This window comes from Miscanthus floridulus, chromosome 6 (genome assembly GCF_019320115.1).
Source record: "Miscanthus floridulus cultivar M001 chromosome 6, ASM1932011v1, whole genome shotgun sequence".
Lineage (NCBI taxonomy): Eukaryota > Viridiplantae > Streptophyta > Magnoliopsida > Poales > Poaceae > Miscanthus > Miscanthus floridulus.
In genome coordinates this window covers 29,780,314-29,803,851 of record NC_089585.1, presented here as the reverse complement: position 1 = coordinate 29,803,851, position 23,538 = coordinate 29,780,314, and the positions used below count along the sequence as shown (strand labels likewise).

Below are 23,538 nucleotides of genomic sequence, written 5' to 3'. Positions count from 1 at the left end.
ACCGAGGGGGCTGAATAAAATGAAATTTGTGCACCACTGTGGTTACCTTGTACGGGACCGGCTCCCAATTAGTACCAGTGAATGGAAGAAGAAGACCAATGCTCCTCATATCAGTTTTGTCTCCGATCGTGACAAGGCGTTAATTTGGAAAGATGTCTTAGTACATTTTATGCTCCAAACAGATGGTTATGATAATATAATAGATGGTGATGAATTGAAGGAGCGAGTTAGGGATTAGGCAATGAAGAAGATGGCCACCCAATTTCAGACTTGGAAGAAACACCTATACACGACGTATGTGAAGAAGAACATAGCACCAGATTTTACTGTCCCAGGCCTGATCTCAAAGCAGAGGCCCTATTGGGATGAGTTTGTATAGTACAAGACTTCGGAAGAGGGTGTGAGTCGAGTGATAAAGAACCAACGTAATGCCCAACAGAAGACATACCACCATACCTTGGGATCAGGTGGCTACCCGACTGCCATTAAAAAGTGGAACAAAATGGAAGCAGACCTTCTTGCCAAGGGTATCAGACCAAAATCACTCGAGTGGGGAGAACATGCAAATAATTGATTTTTCGCTCATGGGGGAACACTAGACCAGGAGACAGGGAAGTGCGTTTATGGCACAAGACTGCAAGAAGCAGCAGAAAGATTGTTTTATGCTCAGAGAGCTACTGCTAGTGGTGCGTTCAGGCCCAACAGAGAGAAGGATGAGCTGACATACGCCATCGGGACTATTGAACATGGTGGCCGAACTAGAGGCAAAGGAAGTGTCTCGTGGGAGCATGGATTCCCTCAGGACAGACCTTCCTATAGAAGTCGCCAGAGAAAGAAGGAAGAAGAGGCACAGCAGCTCCAGAGGTTGGAGGAAGCGGTGCGTGAAGCACAGGAGCGGGAAAAAAACCTTGAAGCGAGAATGCAGGAGGAAATCAGAAGGCAAGTGCAAATAGCAGTGAGTGCAAGCAAGCAGGCATCAGAGCCAGGAATCAACATTAGCCAATCTGTTCAGTTGAAAAGCAGCTGCACTTCCACGGAGATACCAAATCAAGGGGACACAGGACTGCGCTTTCCTATGGATGACGTCACTGAACCTTGTACAACGTGTGAGCTACACATTCCGAAGGAGAATTCCACAATCAAGGTGGCTATCGGTCTTGTTAATCCTATCGACCAAACCAAGACACCAAGGATTCATGGGAATATAATCCAAGAAGGATATGCTACCATCTCGGTAGATAAAGCTGAAAAAGGTTTTAGTGATTTGCCTCTTGACATTCCTGGAGGTGATGGCGAGAAGACTCTAGGAGAAGTGGAGAAGACATTCATTCTATGGCGCAAGCGCTACATCATCATTCCAGGGATGTCGGCTCCACCTCCTCCTGAACTATCTCACCATAGGTACGTGCGGATGAAAACACATCATTAATTTGTATTGGCTTAAATAATTAACAATCTGCTCATAATAATATGTCATTTCTTTTTTTGTAGCAGATCCTCCCCCAACCTAAATCCAATTGCTCAATCGCCAGATCATTATAGTGCTCTGTACGATGACATTGTGTTGGAAGACGAGGCTGCATCCACACCATCTCCAAGGAGGTCTCCAACGCCGCAACCGCCACCTCCAAGGAGGTCTCCAACGCCGCTGCCAACACCTCCAAGGAGGTCTCCAACGCCTCCCCCGCCCCCGCCTACCAAGAAGCCTAGCAAGAGGCCAGCCCCTCAAACGAAGAACCAGTCCCCGCCTGCAAAGAAAGCCACCGTGAAACCAAGGGCTATTCCCAAAATAATATCTGAAGAGAAGGAAGAAGGAACTGATGCATATAAAAAAGACATGTCTAGATTCTATGACAAACTTAAAATGAATCAAGAAGCAAGGAGAAACCCGGAGAAACCGTACTTCTTCGTAGCTCCAGATATTCTAAGAAAAAAGGTGACTTCTTACCAGCAACAACAGCGGGAATCTCATAAGCCGTCCAAATCAACGTTATCGGACTATGACCGCACTCTCACCAAGTCAATTGAGGCGGCACAGAAAAAGAAGCGGACAGGGAAAGGAGTTGCCCAACTCGGACAACAAGCGCACCAATCAATCCCCCCGCTAGTTGTTGGTAATGAATATGGTTCGAATTTAGGATTAATGCATCAGGCAAACATACCTCCGGATGTCGATTTGGATCACCTTGGTGAATTTCTTGATGAGACTGGTCTTGACCTTTACCAGATGTTTGGTGATGGAAACATTGAGAGTGCGGCGGAGGTTGATATTTGGAAGAAAAAATTTGTACTAGGTCAGAGTCTATACAACCCTCAAGCCTTATCTGATCTGGGGACGCAAATGTACCTGCTAAACAAGTGGTACATGCAGGCGTCTACCAGTGGAGACTTCTGCGTTGGTGTCAGAATTAGAGACGAACATTGGTTCCGTGGCGATGATGTTATGTATGTTGACTTTGCAGAATTTCATCAACTATGCCACCTGCCTCTTTGGATAAAGTTATCATTAGCTGCTATTGCCTGTAAGTAATAATTCTTTCGATCTATTATTAAACTCATCATATGTGTGTATATGCATATAAATTATCCTAACAAGTACTATATATATGCAGATTTACAATGATAGAGCTCAGAAAGGAAGGCTGTAATGAAATTGGTTTTGTTGATCCCCATATAGTATTCAAAGACCCAATTACTCCAAAGACTAATTGGAAGAATGAGTCAGAGAGTAACCTCATGAACTTCTTAGTGAACCAACGCCACAAGAAGGATATACTCTTTCCCTATAACTTCAAGTGAGTGTTAATCATGTCGATCATCCTTAATGGCTCATATGTTGATTCTAGTTAATTAATGAGTGTTATGTGTTATATCCTATAAACACATGCAGCAATCACTGGATATTGATGGACATCGATCTGGTGAAAAGCACTTGATAATCTATGACTCGATGAGAAAACCACAACAAGACTACCAAGATATGATAGATATTATCCAGAGGTAATTTTGGGATCTCTAGCAACTATATATACACACAAACATGATGATTAACTATATCTGATGACGTGGCAAATTTTTTATTGGGCAGTGTTTGGAAAACCTTTATTGAGAAGCAACACATGGAAAAATGCAAAGCGCCACTGAATGTAATCCCTTTGAAAGTAAGTCCCCTGAATCGCATCATCTTTATTAATTAAACATATAGCTTTCACCGGATCACCAGATTAGATGACAAATCTTTTTCTCGTAAAGTGGTGTCTGAGGCAGAAACAGGGGAACAACTACTGTGGTTACTATGTTTGCAAGTTTATCAAGGTGCTCTCCCAAAGAACTCCTACAGAGAGACTCAAAGTACGTTAAAAATACACTATATATTCATTTAATTATTATTATTGACTGTGTTACTATGTCTTTATATATATATATATATATATATATATATATATATGTATGTATGTACATATATTAATTTATTTTCCTTTAATTCAAACCTGTAGACTCGATGGTTGGAGGAAAAGGTCAAACGGCAAGACCAAATCAAAGCAATTCAAGAGTCTATAGCCGGATTTTTTAATGAGCAGGTCATCGATTCCAAGGGCGAGTTCTACTTCGACCCAACACTGCCATTGAAGCCAAGCTAGAGGATGAGAGAAAAATTGTTATGTCACAACAACTGTAATGCAATCTTTTGTAATATATGCACATAAAATAATATAATGTAAAATACACATATGCATGCATGCATGTAAATATATATATGATGCATGCATGCATATATATATATATATTTCTATGCTTGAATTGTGTGATTTAATACGTTCATTGTGCTTGAACCAAAACATACTATACGCGCGTATAAATGTATAATTAGCAGCGTACAATACGACTTCGAAAACCTATTTTGAAAAGAAAACAAAAAAATGAAAAGAAAAGAAAAAAGAAAAAAACCTTTAGTCCCGGTTCATATTACCAACCGGGACTAAAGGTGCCGGCCATCGTGGCATGTCAGGAGGCACCTTTAGTCCTGGTTGGTGTTACCCACCGGGACTAAAGGTCCTCCTTTAGTCCCGATTCCTGACCCGGGACTAAAGGACCCCCCTTTAGTCCCGGATGCTTGCTCCCGGGTGGGGAACCGGGACTAGAGGGGGTTCCCCACCGGGAGTAAAGCTCGATCTCTACCAGTGCTGGTTGATCTTGGGGATGATCCTGCATATAAGGATGATTGGACCAAAATACATTTTGTGACCGAAGCGTTTGAGAACTTTGAGTTTGTTTTATTTGCACACTTAATGTATATTATTCTTAGATATACAAATGAGTTATCTGAGTGTTTGTAAAGAAGGGACCAAGATATTCTTAATGCAATATCACTTGTTAATGTGGCAAAGAAAAGAATGCAAGAATTGAGGTATGATGGTTGGGATAATTTTCTTGAGAAGGTCACTTCATTTTGCGATAAACATGGTGTTGAAGTTCCTGCTATATGGATGGTGATTATGTTCCTTATGGGAAATCAGCAAGGAAAGCTTGTGCCCAAAAGCAAACCAATGATGACCACTTTAGAAGAGAAGTATATATTGGTGTCATTGATCAAATAAGTCAAGAACTTGATAATCGGTTTGATGAGATTAATATGGAGTTGTTGTCTTGTACGTCGGCCTTCAGTCCTTCCAAGTCATTTGCTTCTTTTGATGCACAGAAGCTACGTAGACTAGCTGAGTTCTACCCAAAGGAGTTCTCAAATAATAATTTGCTCAAACTTGAGTTGCAGCTAGATAATTATATTGATGACATGAGACATGATGATAGCTTCAAAGGTCTAAACAATATTGTTGATCTCTCAGTTAAGCTTATTGAAACAAAGAGGCACAAAGTGTACGATATGGTTTATGAGCTCCTCAAATTGGTATTGCTTCTACCTGTGGCAACGGCAAGTGTTGAAAGGGTATTTTCTGCAATGGTTTTTGTGAAAACAAAGTTAAGAAATAAGATGGGAGATAGTCTTCTGGATAACTGTCTAGTCACTTTCATCGAGCGGGATAATTTCTTTGAAGTCGATTGGAGATGATATAATCAATACATTTATGTCCCTTCAAAAACGTCGAATAAAATAGTCACAAAAATAGCATTGTAAGTCTCTGGTTCTCTTTTATGCCTTATTTCAATTATTGATATGGCTTTTGAACTATTTATACTATACTTAGTGGATGGTTTGAACTTAATCCATGAATTTAAGCCTTATTGTGTTATTTAGTGCATATATACCGAATCATGTTGTCAATTTTATAATTATTACCGAATTGCTAAAATGGATTTACCGAATTGTATATGAAAATTTTTTGGCGGCATACCCTGAGACAAAATCCTAGATTCGCCACTGCGGTTGCCTAAAACGCTAGTGAAAATGCTTCTAGGACCGTCAGGCGCCAGTACAAAGTTTTGTTGTGTACTAGTGGACTTTTTGTTATTAAAGATATTCTTTCTTTTTTGAATAAATTTAAAAAGCTTTCTTGATGTTTAACTTCTGCATTTTGCTGGTGCATGAGCATATATTGCATACTTGAAACATGAAATGCATAGAGGTCACAATGCTTGATGTTTATGCATGATGATGAACATGATCAAGTTTTAATAGGTGCTTAACACTTAGGGTGTAACACTGTTCTTTCCAAGAACACCATCTATTGGAGAATACCCTCATCTTAAGCACCTAAAAAAGAAAGGCCCAATTGACCTTATCATATGCTTTTTAAAATTCTAGCTTCAAAATGAGCTCAGGAGAGTTCCTTCTCTTAGTTTCATCTAAAGCAAGGATTTCATTCCTAGTATTTCTATTTTTCATAAAAGTAAACTAAGTTCTATGAATAAGCTTGTCAGCTATCTTCTCTATTCAAAGTGTCAGAGTCGTTTTTGTAATGAACTTGTATAAGAAACTCAACAAACATATAGGCCTGAACCGATGAATCTTACAATACAATCATCTTTTGTTTTAGGAAGCACGGTAATGATCACATAGTTAATTCTACTGCCATTTAGCTTTAACTATATTCCAGCAAGACTGATAAAACTCTATAGGAATAGCATCAGGTCCTGCAGCTTTGTTGGTTTCCATTTCTAACAGAGCATCGTTTATTTCCACTTCAGTGAAAGGTTTACATAAATCCTCATTATCCTGAGAATTTACCACTTCATTTGTCTCTCAAAGTGATTGTTTAGTTGAAAATATGTTTCCAGGTGCTGGCCCAAATAATTTTTTATAATATTCAGTGGCATGAGCAATGATGTTCTCTTCTCCCAAGTTATATTTTCATTATCATGGAAAAATAGGATATATTTCTTTCTTTTTCTACATTGACAATTTTGTGAAAGAATTCAGAATTCATATCACCTATGAGAAGTCAGGTTTTATGTGATCTTCTAAGGCACTAGAGTTCTTCATATTCCAACAACTTAAAAATCTCTTATTGAATCTCTGCCCTTTCTAGTAAATTGTTCCTGAACTAGATCAAGAATTTCTTTCAAGTGTTCTGGAAGCTCTATTTTAGATTGATATTCGTTCCTTTCTCTGCCCTTTCTAGTAAGTTTGGATAACAGAATTAAAGAGGCCTGACTTCTTGTGAGCAGCTATCCCTTTATTTTTATCACTGTCACGCTGAATTCTTCAAGTATGGACACGGTCACACGGGGCATTGTGTTTCAGAAGAGGTAACATTATATGATAGTTTTAAAAAGATACAAAATTATGTCACATGCAGATATTCAATCAAATATCTTTACATGACTCTGAAATATCTCATCTTCATGTGCAATTGGACGACATCAAAGTGCTTTGGTGTTGACATTCCAATTTGCCTCAATTTCCATTAGCACAATACCTTCTTTGATGCATGTTAAATTTATGCTATCAAGAATTGGGCGGAGGAATGGGAGGCGCAATTCTAGTTGTCGCGGTCATTGTTGGTGCCTGCAGCTTCATCGACTTTGGCTGCAACATCTCTTCGAATGGAAACGGAGGAGAGACCGTGGAGGACAAACAAACGAAATGACATAACCCCGAACAATTGGCATTTCCTAGAAGGATGTACCTATAACACAATGCCGCACACCTTACAACAAAAAAGGAATGATTATGATAAAAATAATATTATTAGAAATACTTTTGGCATTAATTCCCTTATGCTGGAGGCCTCCGCCACGGCCCACCATAGTCCCTTTACACCGCTCTCCAATCTACTAACCAAGGAGGCCGCTCACCACTCACCGCTATCCACCACACCTGATCCCACACGACTCTAGTGGCAAACCATTGCTAGCCCCTTCCAACACCAACACAAAATACTTCAAATCTCAACCCCCCCCCCTCATGGCGCCTCTTCAACTATTGATGAACAAGCCTCCCTAAAGTTCACTTTATATGCAGTCCCTAACCACGAGATCGTCATGCTTAAATCTGGAGGAGTACAACCTACCTCAAGAGGCGTCAATGCTTTAGATCTGGAGTGCAAGGATCGAAGGTGGGGGTTGTTGGGGGTGGGGTGGACGTGGAGCGGGGGAGCGACAAAATCGTGTTGCAAGCTGTTACTGATAGGAAGGGAATATGAGGTTGAGCCAGCATCGTAGAATTTGTTTGATTCCTATCTCATAGCCGCAGAGGTGTGCAGCCGTGATAACTAATACATGCATATGCGGTAATAAGTAGCCATAACAAAAAAAAAAAGGTCACAATATAAACACATATAGTTTAATGGTTAATTTGACAATGGAGTTTATATAATTAAACAATATACTATAATTCACAAACACGCATACGCACGCGCACACCCACACCCACACGCACACTCACACGCACGCCCACACGCGCACACGCACACCCACAGTGGTGTTCCTCGAACACAGGACACGAGGAAGCGCAAGCGAGAATCCAGAGCGTGGTCATCAATCGATCCCAAGAATCCCAAAGCGTGATTGTCATCCGATCCCACGCGATTAGCAGAACACTAAGAGCCTCTTTGGCAGGGCTCCTGCAGGGGCTTCAGCTTCGGCTCCTGCAGGAGCTGTGCCAAACGTCCGTTTTAGAAAGGGCTCCGTATGGGGAGCCGGTCAAGAGCCGGAGCCATTTTTTGCCTACGTAGGAGAAGCCTAAAAAACGATCTTCGCGCGGCTCCTTGCTGTGGGTTCACGTTGTCTAGTGCGAAGGAGCCGTTTTGCCAAACGTTTTCCAGAATGGCTTCAGCTCCTCCAGAGGAGCTGCTCCTTCAGAGGAGCCAGAGCCGAAGCTATTTTCAGAAGAGCCAGAGCCCTACCAAACAGGCCCTAAGTACACGCAGCAGCAGTAGATTGCGCCTAGAGCGCATGCGAGCCCTGCCAAGCGGTGGTGCCGTGGAGCGCGACAGCTGTTCACCAGGTGTGTACAACAATAATAAACCCCTCAACGCTGGTATAAAAGGCAACATCAACGAAGGAGCAGCAGGAACACAGGAGGAAGCAAGAGTCCAGGATAGCAGTGCTGAGTGTGAGAGCGAGTGCTGTAGTCCTAGTTTCCTGTTCCAACTTGTAATCTTTGTAGTCCCGAGCAGGAGCAGTGCCTCGCCTGTAGTGAGGTAAGTCCGCTCTTGTTGTTCTTGTGTTTGGGGCCTCCCGAAAGGGAAAGGCGAAGCTTGTCTATTTTAATAGAGTAGTTTATCTTTGAAAATCCCTATTGTTCTTTAGTCTGGTCTCATGAGATGAGTCTCTATGCTAGTAAGGGACCCTATAGGAGAAACATCTTCATGTGTTTTTGTTCTTGTTATAGCCGGACATAGTGTTATCGTAGAGAAGTGTTCCCTTTGGGTGGAATTGCCTGGGGAGACGATAGTCGATCATCGAAGTGTGCCACGACTAAAGAATATTAGGGAAAAGCAACCCATTCCTTATAAAATATAGACTCACAAAATATATGGTGAGTACCGAGTAGGACTAACACAACTGCGTCTGCACGAACCACATGTCTTGATGGATTCGCCAGCCACATAGATCCTGCATAGTCCCGTCCATATATTTTATATTAATATATTATTTAATTAGTGTGTCTGGTATTTCAGAATTGAGATTTCCTATGCTTTTGCATATATTCTTTTGCAGGCAGGCTCTATATAATAATTCATACTGCATTTTTTTCTTGCTAGTGTTAATATTTCATCGATATCTTCATATTTCTTCCACACTTAGTTCTCCCTGATTCGTTCCTTTTAATTTTAAAGCTACTATTCTTCATATGATGCATATATATTCCTAGCTGCTTTCCATTAAATATTAAATATAAGGGTCTATGCTCTGGCAGGTTATCCTCTTCTGGTATATGAATCTTTCCATTCATCATATTGAAATATTCAGCTAGGTTGTTCAATATTGAGAGCATGCATCCTTTTTTCTTCTCTTCTGTTTTTATATTGATACCAGAAATTATCCAAAATGAATTCTTGGACATCATCTAGTACCACATTTTTGGGTTTGAACTTGTATGAATTTTGGGGGAAATATTCTTAGATTATTTTCTGGCCCAAAAGTGAAATGTTCAACACCAGTGAAGCTCATTCCTTTCTTCGTTCCTGTAAAATAGATGCACGAGAGAATATGTCAGGTAAGTCGTTATCCTTTCCTTTAAAATATTCAAAAACTACTTTATAACCATTTCCAGTAATAATATCTTTTGACAGAACCCATCTCAACCAAAAGAAGAAAGAGAGCAATGCCAACAAAACACGAAAAGCTCGCTTCCTTTACCAGCAGCAACCACAACCGCGCCTGCTACAGACTAGTACTTCCAGATAGAGGTGGGACTCGGGCCGGGTCGGGCCGGTGCGGCATGGCCCTCTCGTGTTTCGTGCCGCTTTGGGTCGTGCTCTCTAGGCATGGGAGGCACGTCGGGCTATGCCGATATAGCACGGTAAATCTTTTCTTCAGCCCAAGCATGGCCCGTGGCACGCCAGTACGCCTTCGGGTCGTGCCGGTCCAAGCACGGCCCTCAAAATATATCTACTAGTTTTTGTTTTTTCACTCGTGACATGAAGTATATATATTTTGTGTGTACTATTTTAATGAAAGTTTTAATCATTTTCATAATCTATTCAAGAATTAGACGAGAGATAGTATAATAAATGCTAGAAAATTACATTGTATAGTCGTAGAAGTATCTACATGCCATTTTCGTGCCGTGCCGGCCTAAGCATGGCCCAAAATACGGGCCTGGCCATGTAGCCCGCTGTGTCGAGATCCTAGGCATGGCACGGCCCTCGTGTTCATGTCGTGCCGGCATGGTTCAAAACATTTCGTGTCGTGCCGTGCTTCGGGTCATACCTAAAGACCGTGCCATGACCCGCCCTCAAATGGCACATGCCCAAGTTGCAGCTCTACTTCCAGCTAAATAAAGCTTTGCCTTCACAGAAGGGCGGCCTGGTTGCCCATAAATTTCACATCCCGCATCCTGTTATACACTCGTAGTACTAAAAAAAGCTTTCACCGCTCGATCCGTGTCATGTTCATGTACACGTGAGACGAGACCATGGAGCTCAAGTTTTTTATCAAACCAATTCGCCATGCAAATGGTACATGGGTGAAAAGTGAGTTGTTTGAGTCCCAGAGGATTGACAAGGAGAACTACAAGTTTTTGTAGCCAAGATATTCATCCAAGTCACTATGGACATATTTGTCCAATTGACACGTCCGAAAGAATCAACGTTGGACTTACTGGAACGTTAACTATTCACTGCGAGAATAATTGATCACTGGTGGGGATCTATAGAAAGTCCGTTTTATAAAATATATGAGAAAGCAAAAGAAGAAGAAAAAGAGAGAGAGACAGGCACACACATAACGTCTGCATGCCTTGTTCTGCTGCAGGCATCGTAGAATTCAACTACTCTTCAAAAAAAAAAACGTAGAAGACAACTTCGTTCTGAACGTGGAGCATGGAAAGATGTACATGCTCATCCGGCTAGTCAACGGGGCGCTCTTCTCCGAGTACTACTTCAAGGTCGCCGGCCACAAGTTCACGGTAGGTCGGCGCTGTCGCCAACTACATCACGCTACACACCTTATACCACCGACATGGTCGACGTCGCGCCCGGCGAGACGTTCGACGTCCTCATGGTCGCCGACGCCCCGCCCTGCCGCTACTACACGGCCGCGCTAGCCAACCAGCCGCCGGCCCCGGATCCCCAGATCCCGGTGTTCATATCCAGAGGGATAGTGCAGTACACAGACATCCCCGCGACGACACGGACAGGTGCAGAGACCGGTCGCCCCCCATGCCGGAGATGCCCAACCAGCACGACACGATGACGACGTTCTACTTCCACGGCAACCTGTCCAGCCTGCCCACCCACCCGCTGCTGCCGCAGCTTCGGGGCCGCGTCGACGAGCACCTCTTCATCTCGCTCGGCAAGGGCACCATATGCCGAGGGGACAGGCTGTCCTGCAGGAGGGGAGGCAGCGACGAGGCCATCGAGGTGGCCTACATGAACAACGTCTCCTTCGGCCTTTCCGCCTCCCCGAGAAGACGTCGTTGCTGGAGGCGCGGCAGTACGGCGGCAACGACATAGCGGTGCAGGAGCTGCCGACCAGGCCGCCGAGCGTGTTCAACTTCACCGACCCGGCGCTGATCGCGGTCGGCCCCGGCGTGCCGCTGGAGGCCACAAGGAAGGCCACGACGACGGTACGCCGGTTCGCGCACAACGCTACTGTCGAGGTCGTGTTGCAGAGCACGGCCACGATGCAGACCGACTCCAACATGATGCACCTCCACGGGCATGACTTCTAGGGTGCGGCGGTTCGCGTACAACGCTTCATAGGCATTGGCTGCAACATCTCTTCGAATGGAACAAAAGATAGACCGAGGAGGACAAACAAATAAAACGGACAACCCCCAACAATTGGCCTTTCCTATAATGGATGTACCTATTGTTAACAGTAGAGAGAGCGAGATAGATCGATCGAATGCAAAATGATGTCTGTGTATTTCCAATTAACAGTGTGTACACATATATACAGGGCCCATGTGTGTGTGGTTACAAGTCTGAAAGAGAGAGTGATGAAAAGATACCCTTTGAATTAATCCCTAACTGATCATTAAATAATAATTCTCAACGCTCCCCCTTGATCAATTAGCTCCTTGTAATTTTCACTATTCATCTATTATGTATCATTATTAATCTTTGAAAAACCATGTGGGAAAAACCAAAGTAATAGCGTATACCAGGCAAAACTCCTTAAACCCCAGTGGAAAAAAATAAGGAGAAACACGATCATATACAATCACTAATGTTATTAGACCCTTTGAGGTAAACTCAAAACCTTAGTCTAAAAATACCTTAACCATATGGTCAATATGCGTCAAATATCATCTTCCTAAACACCCCGATGGAGAAAAATAGATGATATAGTATATAACTTTGTGTTGATATTGCCTCATCAAAAACTTTATATGAGAAACCATAAATGGAAAACTCACATAAAGAAAAGAGTACAATACATCGTATGTCCCAATATCGTCAATCAAAAACTCCGTGAGGGAAAAATAGATAATATGACATAACCTTGTGTCCATATTGCTTCATTAAAAACTTTATATGAGAAATTCAAAGGAAAAAAACTCATACAAAGAAAAGAGTGCAATATAATGTTTGTAACAAGTTATTAATCAGAGAGACTCTTCCCCTGATACTTGCAAATCACAATGTAAATGCATACCAATGCACACAACACATAAGAAATATGGAGTATGGTAGATTCTGTGAATATCTCTGCAAGATTATCACAAGACTTAGTTTGCAAATGTTCATATGCCCATATTACCTATGGAACAGAACCATCTTAGTGTAATATATTGCATTAAGTATAACTTGTCTCCATCTACACAACACAAGTTGTATTACCTTTATAGATAATGATCATTTATTCATAGAATCAACACCATATAACTTCAGTATGTGATATATCATTCTGACAAGGTATACACATTCATGTGAAGCCTTGTAGAGTACAATATCAGAATGATTGGTGGAAGTGACCATTAGTGTCTATTTAAAGACTTCCATAAAATGGTCTTTCCAGATATACATTAAGCCTTTTAACGATCTAGAATTTGGGGATCTAATAGATAACCAGAATTCATTATATCCAATCGGGTCATGGGTTCTTCCAAACTGAACACCAAAATCACCTGTGGTATTAAGATAACAAAAGATATTCTTATCTTCAATCCACCGACATTTGGCAGGAGTAGCGCTGCTACTAGATAGCAAATAATTGCAAAAATAGCATTCGATCGAGAACTTTTGCAAGATATAGTAGCACATCAATAACACAGAGATAATGGACCACATGTCCCAATATCTCATCTCAATCACTATGGCATAAAACAATCTTCCTCTATCATGTGGTAGAACAACCATAGGATACCTTCATATTGAATCACTCAATATGATCTGGATATAGATAGCTTTTATACAAAATCATGGGAGAAGATGTTTAGATCATAAACACAAAATGAAATTTTGGTTTAGTCCAGTATCTTCCATCTGAAACTCCGTCTTTAGATTACTACATGTTATTAACATGTGTTCATCACCAATGATGTCAAGATTATTGACCATCATATAACCCGAAAGCTTCACAAATACACCAAATCAAGTGATCATATAAATATATGCAATCACTATATCTATCAACTATCAACTGCAAAGATAGATGCTTTTGTACTGCCAATCAAAAGATTGTATTGGAAATTTATAACACATACTATCCAGAATAATTTGCATTGAAAAACAATGCTTGGGCTTTGCATAAACACCTTGTGCAACTAGTCTTTGCTTTAATCTCACCATCATATTGTTCCCAATCCATTCTAGGATGAAAACATTTTTGTATCACACAATAAAGATACCTCAAGGTGTTGGTATCGCAGCCCCAAAACATCTCTTTTCTGGTGAGAAAGACTATCTCTTCATGTATTACATCACTCAACAAGTTCCAGTAAGAGTGACAAAGCACTCTGCATTGGTCTTATTCACTGGATGACTTGAAATGTTGTATATAATTTATTCAGAGAAGTATGTGTCGACACATATAGCCTTTCTATCATATAGTTCTCCAGTTTATCAAAACTCAAAGTACCCTGAATGACTCATCTTGACTTTCCAAAATGAGAGTCAGAGCTTTCCGATATCCTAGCATCAATATTAGGCACACCTCGGAGCTAGGTTTGTGGATCACATCCATCCACTGGATAATAACCAATATTTACTCGCAAGGTCACTACAAGAATCCTGTTGATACATGATGGTTTCCTTATGATGGTTTTTGAAACTGTCATCAGCATACAGAATCTATGACTGGTGCTATGACGGTTTGAAAATGAGGTGCTACCTCTATGACTGATGCCTAACATCATAGATCATTTGTCGCCTATGCATTCTAAATGATTTCTTGGCATTATATATGGTACTTCAAATCTCCCTCTAATGCCTGGAAAAGCTCATTATCAAAATAAACCTAGCGTACAGTGCCGTAAATAGATCCTCCATTAGAGGTTCTAGATACTTAACAATCGACGGAGATTGAAATCTTACATTGATCCCCAATGTCCTATGTGTACCAACCAATGTATGCTGTGGTGGTGAGATTGGTACGTATACAACGTAACCCAATCTTACGCAAATAGAAAATCTTCATGGATTCCCACAGTACTAAATGCATATAGGGGATATACAGTTAACCTCAAATCAGGAGTGTAAATCTTGCCTGACCCCGACATTAAGTTGGCAAATAAAAATTCACTAACAATGGTCCTGCTATGACCTTGATGTCATACTCATAGATTCCATTTATCCTTTTGGATATGTAACTAAATCCTTGTTATACCAAACAATCGTTATTGTAGGCACAAAAATTCAGTAGTATTTAGGATAATGAGCTCACAACAATGCAACATGTTGTACGGGGATGGTTGTATGCATAATACAACCAAAACGAGACTTATCTTATTACTTATATACCATATTCCAATGTTGTCTTTTTTTGTTTCCATACAAAAACACATTTGGATATCTCTATAATTTGGTAAGATATGAGTGTAATTAGGACATAATTAAATATCCTTAATTGCTAGCTCGGTATCCATAGGAAGAATGATAGTGGCAACATAGGCCTAAACTATCATTTCGTCGCATCAACGATGGCCAAAATATTCCCTCTTCTTGTCTTAAGAACCAAGAATATTTTGCTTCCCTAATTATAGAGTTTATGGTACAAAGGGCCCACTAGGCACATATCATTAGCTATTGGAATGATTCCCGTACAATCTATATATAACAAGAATTCAATGAAATTCTTGTATAATATATAGAAGTATATAAATATTATCGAGTATCAAATACATCAATATGATACCCCCAATAGTTATGCATTGACAACAAGTATTAAAACATATTCTGATAGACATTATCAAATAATATCAATGGACCATGAGATTATTCCAAATCTCAAAGCAAGTCATTCGAATCATATTCGATGATCATGTCGTCCATGCATTTGGGGTTCTCTTATGGAGAAAAGAGGAGTGTTGTTACACGATCCCATAAGATCCAGCAAAAACAACAAACCTTCTAAGTAGCTTCAGATTTAAAATTGAAACATATTTCATATCTTATGTTTTGGGTCCTGTTTCTTCCCTTATAGACTTTTGATATAGATCAGTTGCAAAATTAAAAGTATGGTAGCGCTATGCTAAACATAACCACATATATGACATTACTCTGTCATTCTTGTGTTCACATTGTCATGACTCATTTGCACATTAGGCATTTTGCTTCCACCATTGGAAGTGAATTGTATGAACAATATGATCGTAGTCTTTCATGGTTTGAAAAACTAGCGACATGATCAACTCATGATTAGCCTCAAGCTATATGAGTTCATGTTTTTGTTCATAATACCCCTAAAGAGTGAGCCACAAAGGATGTGCATTTCTTTCCACAAGATAGTCTTATCGAAAATCTTTATGGACGTAGTACCTTAACGGCAGTAAGGCACAATTTCCTTTGATCTATAACAAATAACCCCTAATTAAGGTTTATTAAATTCTTCCATTAATCCATGGGATAAAACCAATATTAATGTCCATTGTCCATGTGGGATAGTGATGCCATCTAGAGCGAGTTCATCATACTCCTCTAAAGTCAGTATCCACAACACGAGACAAACCATTGATTTAATTAATTTACGACAATGATAAATTAAAAATTAATATGGCAATGTTATAATATCAAATGCAAAATTCTAGGGGATTCTATATCTTGTCACTTGGTTTTGGATAGTTGGAGGTAGTCAACAAAATTGTAAACCTCACAACAATTAGAGATAATTACAAGATGTGTAGACCTCACAAACAATCATTATTAATGTTGGTACATACATTGTAGATAATCTCTATGTCCGAAACATAGAGTAGATCTCTCAGCAATAGGTAAATAAATTACTGCTATAGACATGGTCTCTGGGCTATATATTCTTGTGAATATACCGTAGCCAATGCCTAAGGCTCTACTACCTATGTGTAGGTTTTAATAATGAAGATGGTAGACACCGTAAAGGTGTACCATTCACATATTTCCAAAACACTTATTTGAGGCAACACAATGTAAGTAATCATCAAGTTTAAATAAACATGATGTATACCTCTCAGCAATGGGCGAATAATCGCTGTCGTAGGCATGGTCTCTGGGTCGAATAATCCGACATTGATTAAGCGCAGCCAATGTCTAGGACTCCATCGCTTGTGCTATAATCCCAAACATATCCAAGATATGCATTGAATTTGTTTTGCATAATCTATCATTAATTAAGTAATACTTAATTAAGAGAATTTGATTTTATTGAAATTAAGACTAATTGCCAAATAATAAAATCGACAAACTATGTATGTTTATATATGAACATTTTTGTGGTCCTAAAACAAAACAATGTATAGGAGTAAAAATTTTGGAGGAATTCTCGAGGAATTTGGATGGTTTGGAGGAATGCTGGAGGAATTTGTGAGAGAAAAATACTGTTTCGGATGAAAAAAGAAGCGGGTCATGCCGGGTTTAAGGGCACGCGAACGGGGCCATAATTTGCATCATCATTTATTTAGTCATGAGGTCTAAAACTAGCATTTATATGAGGTATAAATGCAATATATTGCAGTACAAAATTTATGTTAAAACAAGATAGTTAAAACATAAAAGCATGCATATAATGATCAACAAAGACGTACAATGTGATTTGAATAAAATGATAAGTTTCTTTACACAAAAGGCTATGAGTCTATGACCTTATCCTCCGATGGTGGAAAAAGACGGTTCCAGACTACGTCGCGTCGCTTGGCCTTGATGCCGTATGGGCGCCGCCGCCACCATGGTTCAACAGCGCGCGAGAGCGAGAGCCGCCGTCGCATGGTCGCCGGTCAGGCGCCAGCAGCCGGCAGACAACCAGCCAGTCGCCGAGGGAGCACTAGCCAGGCGGTGCGGGGACGGGGCCATGCGCGTTTCACGCCGCGGGGGCCCCTACCGGGAAGCCGCCGTCGCAGGGCCTCCTTCCGCCGGGCTGGCTGCGGGCGTGGGTGCTGCGCCAGGGCCACGAGTGCTGGGCCGAGGACACCGCGCAGGGGCGCCAGCCGCGGCGCAGGAGCCGCCGGCCACTATGCGCGAGGCACAGGGGCAGGGCCGCCTCTGTCGGGCGCTGGGGCTACGCTCGGGTCGTTCCAGCCGAAGCCGCTGGGCACGGGACCGGGAACGGCTGCGGCGCAAGGCCACAAGCGCGAACCGCCAGCCGCGCGAGGCCGCGGCGCAGGTGGCAACGGTTGCAGGATGCAGGCTCGTCAGCTGCAGGGGCCGCCGGCCGCTGGAGCGCGGAGGCCACAGGGAGCCGGGCGCAGGCCGCTGGCTGCACAGTAGCGCCTGCCCGCGCACGGAGCCTCGTCGCTCTTTTCCCCTTTATGGCTCTCAGGCCGGTGAAGGCGCGACCCTCATCCTCGTCGGAGGAGAGCTAGCCAGTAGCGTCTCGATCCCGTGCTTGATTCACAGCAATTGCACCGGCGAACTGCCTTTCCCAGCGGAGAGCAGCGTGGATTGCAGTGGAGGCAGCGACGCCGGCTAACTCGACTACGGCGAGTCCTCCTTCAACAGCAACGCTGGCAACTTCTTCAACAGTACACCGGCAACTTCTTCTCCAGCGCACTGCTCTTCTTTCTTCCTCTTAGCATCAGCGGAGAGCACGTGTCTGATAACCGGACCTGCAAGGGTACGACCACCCTTGCATTAAGAAGAAGATCATCCCATGTAGACCTAGAAAACCCCTAAACCCCTGCTCTACTCTTACACAGCGGCACCGTCGCTCTCACTACGGGATACTGTGCAGTTACCGAGTGTGAGTAACACTCGTCAAACAGTGCTACACACTCGGCAAATTCTTTACCGAGTGTCACACTCGGTAAAGTGGACTCGGCAAACAACGACTCGGTGAAGTTATTTTACCGAGTGTCTAATATCGGCGCACTCGGAGCATGGATTTACCGAGTGCTTCAATGACACTCGGTAAACAATTATGACTTGACGGTCGTCAGCCTCCAAACTGACCGTTAACGGCGACTTTTACCGAGTGTCACCACCAGCACTCGGTAAATAAATTACCATTTCGTGATTAAAACAATTCCGCAAATAAATTTTTTGAATAATGTTTGCCGAGTGTACCTCCTAACACTCGGTAAAATAATAACCATTTTCGTGATTAAAACAATTCCGCAAATAAACTTCGGGAAATAATGTTTACCGAGTGTTCCCACTCGGTAAAAAGTAGTCAAATATTTCCGAGTGGGGTTTCGGCACTCGGTAAAAAATGGCACACTCGGCAAAATTCACAGAATCAGAACCAATTTGGTTCTGTTCTCTGTTTTACCGAGTGCTACACTCGATAAAACTGACAGGATCTCTGTTTTACCGAGTGCTACACTCGGTAAAATATGTCCACAGAATTTTTTTTTTGTTTGTTTCAGTGCATATCCAGTCACAATAAGCAACAAAATCACAGGAAATTAGAATAACATGACAGATAGCCAATATATATCACATATATATCCACAAATGTCACATCCACTCACAATAACCAACATATGTCGATAAGCACCATGCAAAGTCCACAAACACCATCAACATGTGTCCAAAGTTCAACCAAGTCCACAGTTCAACATACAAACCCATCAAACAAGGTCGGATGGCCTGTCACATGGTCGGAGGCCTACGGAGAAACGGAGTCAAGTCCAGGTCTTGATCACCCTGCATATCGTTGTTCGATCCAGCTGTAGAAGGTCCCTAGAATGAGATTGCACATGTGAGTTATCTGGATCAAAGCAAATTCTAAGGTCTAAGCTATGGTAGGTCAAACTAAGGTATAAGTCGAAGGTAGCTCTATATGACACGAAAGTGAAAAGTGCATCTAAGTGACTCACAGGAGTGCCGTCGCGCGGCGGTGGAGGCACCAACGGTATCATCGGCGGCGGCGGAGGCGGTGGAGGCTGGCCCATGCTCTGAGAAAAACGGGCCATGTACTCGTACCAGTTCTTGTGCACCTGCTGGAAGGCCTCAAGCTGGGCCTACACTCGCGCCCTCTCCTATGCCAACTCGGCCTGGTGCGACAGCTCGAGGGCCTGAAGCTGGCTCTGTGAGGCCTGCTGTGACTCCTACAGGGCTTCAATCTGGGCCTACAATTATTTATCACATAGTTAGAATGCAACTAAAGAACGAGTAGAAAATGAATGGACAACGAATGCAACAGAACTAACCTGGAGTGCTACCACCTGGGGCTGTGAGTGTGGGCGTATGGCTGGACTCGAACTCGTGCTCCGGGCTCTAATCTGGGCGAGTGTCTGAGTGTTGGCCGTGTCTATGGTGCTGTTGCCCATATAGTACCGCCCGTGTGGCTTACCTGGTCCCAACCTCATGACGATGTCACCCTCGAGGTCAGCGGTGCTCGGATCAAATTCTGACCCATGGATCTCTCTCGCCATCGCCGTGTACTCGCCGAGGCGCCTGTGCACGCTCGGGTTGCTATATGCCTCGGGTGGGTCCTCCGCGTTGTAGACAAGGTTGGGGTCCTTTGCCTTGCCCTTGTGTGCCAAGGCATATGCCTTGAACGAGGCGCACTCCTGGCCGGGGTGGAACCGCGTCTGCAGGAAGAAGCACAACAATAAGATATTATGCATTCAGGAGTTAGCATAGCAACAACGAAATGAAATCCACGTACATATCTAGCTGCATATTCCTTGAGGGTAGTGGGGCCTTGTTTGTGCGAGGAACCCTGCATCATCGCACGGCAACGTGAGCGTACGGCGTGATATTGCTCGTACTCCTCACTCAACCACTTGTCCACAATGGCCTCCCAGCAGTTGTCCATCCCCGCACACCAAGCAGGAGGCACCTGCACGTACACGAGCACATGACAAATCATAAATCAATTTCAGTGCAATTAATCGCAGATGATGTAATCTCATGTTTACCGTCAAGTATTGCTCCTTAGTCAGGGGCAGGTGCACTGCCTGTGCTCTGGTGACTCTATGTCCTCTGCGGGCATGGTAAATTCTTCTGCACATGAGCTTTGTCTCGTAGAAGAGGTCCTGCACCCGGTGAACACAGACTCTGTTCACCACGTCATCCGCGTCCTCCCTACGTACTCCCTCTGCCAAGGTGTAGTAATCCTACAAGCAAATACAGTCAGTAATATACAATTAATGTGATGTTATTATTAGCATAGTGCGATGAACACGTACCCACAGCTCTTTCATCACCCGGTCGGCCTTGCTGTTATAACACCTGCCAGCTCGATCAGTCTGATCGCTGGCGGCGTGCCAGTGGGACCACTTCATGGCGGGCTGCACAACACCATCGATCCTCACCATCCCGGGGTAGTTTGCCCTGCACAGAAGACCCAGGATCCCGTTTACTCGGCGAGAGTGACTCCCTAGTATCACCATTTCCCAATCCCTGCACAAAGTTATTGAGATTGAATATTAGTTTCTGTTATAACTTAAAAACCTGTGAAGTAGTGTTAACATGCAAAAATTACTTACTTAGCTCCGGAGGGTCGAATCACTGGCCGTCTCTGTATGGGTAAGTCTGGGAGGCGCGACGACCCTCGCAGCCAAACCGTAGGCACCCCATTTTCCTCTGCCAGCAAGTCGGCATCCTCCTCGCGCTCAGCCCGCTCGGCCTCATCCTCCCTTCGTGCCTCCTCCACCACCTCCGCTATCTCCTCCCTAGTCTCCTCCTCCTCATCCTCCTCCATGGCTGCTACGAACTCGTCGTCGTCGTCCTATGGAGGAGGTGTCAGCTCTCGACTCCCTCATCGTCGCCGTCCTCCTCCTCCACCCTGGGCTCCACCTTCCTGGGCACGCCCTCGTCGTTGTCCTCCTCCTCCTCCCTAGGCATGCCCTCCACCCTCAGTCTGTGCACGCCCTCCTCCTCCACCCTGGCTGGACCCCTCGCCACCAGCCAGTAAGGTCATAACCGACCTAATCTTCCTGATTCCATCGCCCACCATCAATCACCTGCAACAAAAGGAATAAACTATCAGTACACATATACAAAAGTAAATGTATCATACATGTATAAAAGAGATGCAAAATAAGTAAATGTATCATACATGTATAAAATTGCCATAAGTACTACAGATCTTACATGTACTAGAAATAATCATCAAGATCATCGATAGGTGGGCCAAAAATCTCATCATCGCTATTGTCGACGTAATTATGATCGTCTCTCAAAGTCTCATCACTAGCGACACTGCCTGAATGGTGTTGCTCAAGTAATAACAAGTCCTTCGTGTTGTGAACCTCCTCTCCATCATCCCCGTCAACAATGACCGTATCATTGTCTACTTCCATTGCGAGATCTACATCTAAGACAATCTCAAAACTCCCTTCTAATCCTTCTTCTTGAAAGAACTCTCCGTCATATGTGTTTGCATCGATGTTATAATCATCATCGTTTGGGACGGGTACTTTACCATGCGGTGATACCTTGTACACAACATCATACGCCTTAAGACGGTCTTTGGTTTGGCACGGGTATGAGAGATAATAAACTTGCGTGGCCTGTTGGGCCACAATGTACACGTCGTCTCCTAGCAAGACGGATGACTTTAGAACTTCGACTAACCCAAGCTCAGGGGTCTTTATCACTTCTTTGGGATCAAACCAATGGCATTTGAATATGACAGGACGAAGAGGTACACAACCAGGAAACTTGAGTTCGTATATTTCTTCAATTATTCCATAGTAGTCCAACCCATCTGTGCCTGGCGTGAAAACACCGGTATTTGTGGTTCTTCGATTCGGCCGACTCTGCTCGTGCCTAGTTGTGTGAAAGCGATATCCATTGACATCGTACACAGAGAATGACTTGACCCTAAATTTAAATCCATTGGCAACTTGCCTCAACTCGGCACTCATAGACACGTTAGTTTTGGCCTGCTAGTTCAAGTAGGATGATTCGTTATATATTTGTCAAGTTGAGAGTTAAGTACAAACAACAAATGAAATTGAACAGTACCTCCTCCTTGAACCAACAAATAAAAGTGGGATTTCGTTCTCCCGCGCCATGTCTTAGAAGGGTTTCAACTTCCGCTTCGGTGGGTTCCCTCCGTGATGGATGATGGTAGAGGAGAACAAATTTGCTGTAATGGCCATTAACAAGAGGGTTGGATGGGTGCATGCGAAATATTGACAAGAAAAGAAACAAGTTTGTGTAAAACTTACGCAATGTATGGGCCAACCTCTTCAAGGTTCCGCAACACATACAGCTGGATAGAGCGCCACTCTTCTAGGCTCAACATCTTCAAGGTAGGTTCACTTGCACTTCCGAGTTGCCCTCGGAAAAGGCTGAGGGTCGACTGATTGTCGGCAGTATTGTAACGAGGGGGTGGATTATGCACGTTAGGAAGGTTGTCGGCATAGTATCTTGTTGTGAAGTATGACACCTCCTCCACAATGGATGCCTCTGCACAGGAAGCTTCAATTTTGCATTTATTTTTGCATTTTGTTCTAAGAACCTTTAGGCATCGCTCAATTGGATAGCACCAACGGGCATGCACAGGGCCCCCCATTTTTGCCTCATATGGTAGGTGCAAGAGCAAATGTTGCATCGGATTGAAGAAGCCGGGGGGAAAGATCTTCTCCGACTTGCAGAGCAACACCGGGGCCATTCTTTCCATTTCTTCAATCTCGGTCCGAGATATCTCCTTAGCACATAGCTTGCGGAAGAACATGCTCAACTCTGCCATCACTCGCCAGATGTGATCAGGGAAATAGCCACGAACCATCACCGGAAGAAGGCGCTCAATCCATATGTGGTAATCATGACTCTTGAGCCCTGTGATTCGCATGGTACTTAAGTTCACACCCCTCCTCCAATTCGCTGCATACCCGTCAGGGAACATCAATGATTGGAACCATTGAAGAACTTCTTTCTT

General features: G+C 43.1%; 1 pseudogene; it reads left to right on the top strand.

Moving 5' to 3' along the window:
• The first annotated feature begins 8,223 nt into the window (after positions 1 to 8,223).
• The window catches only part of LOC136460428 (putative laccase-19), a 36,767-nt pseudogene continuing 21,452 nt past the window's right edge, over positions 8,224 to 23,538 (top strand).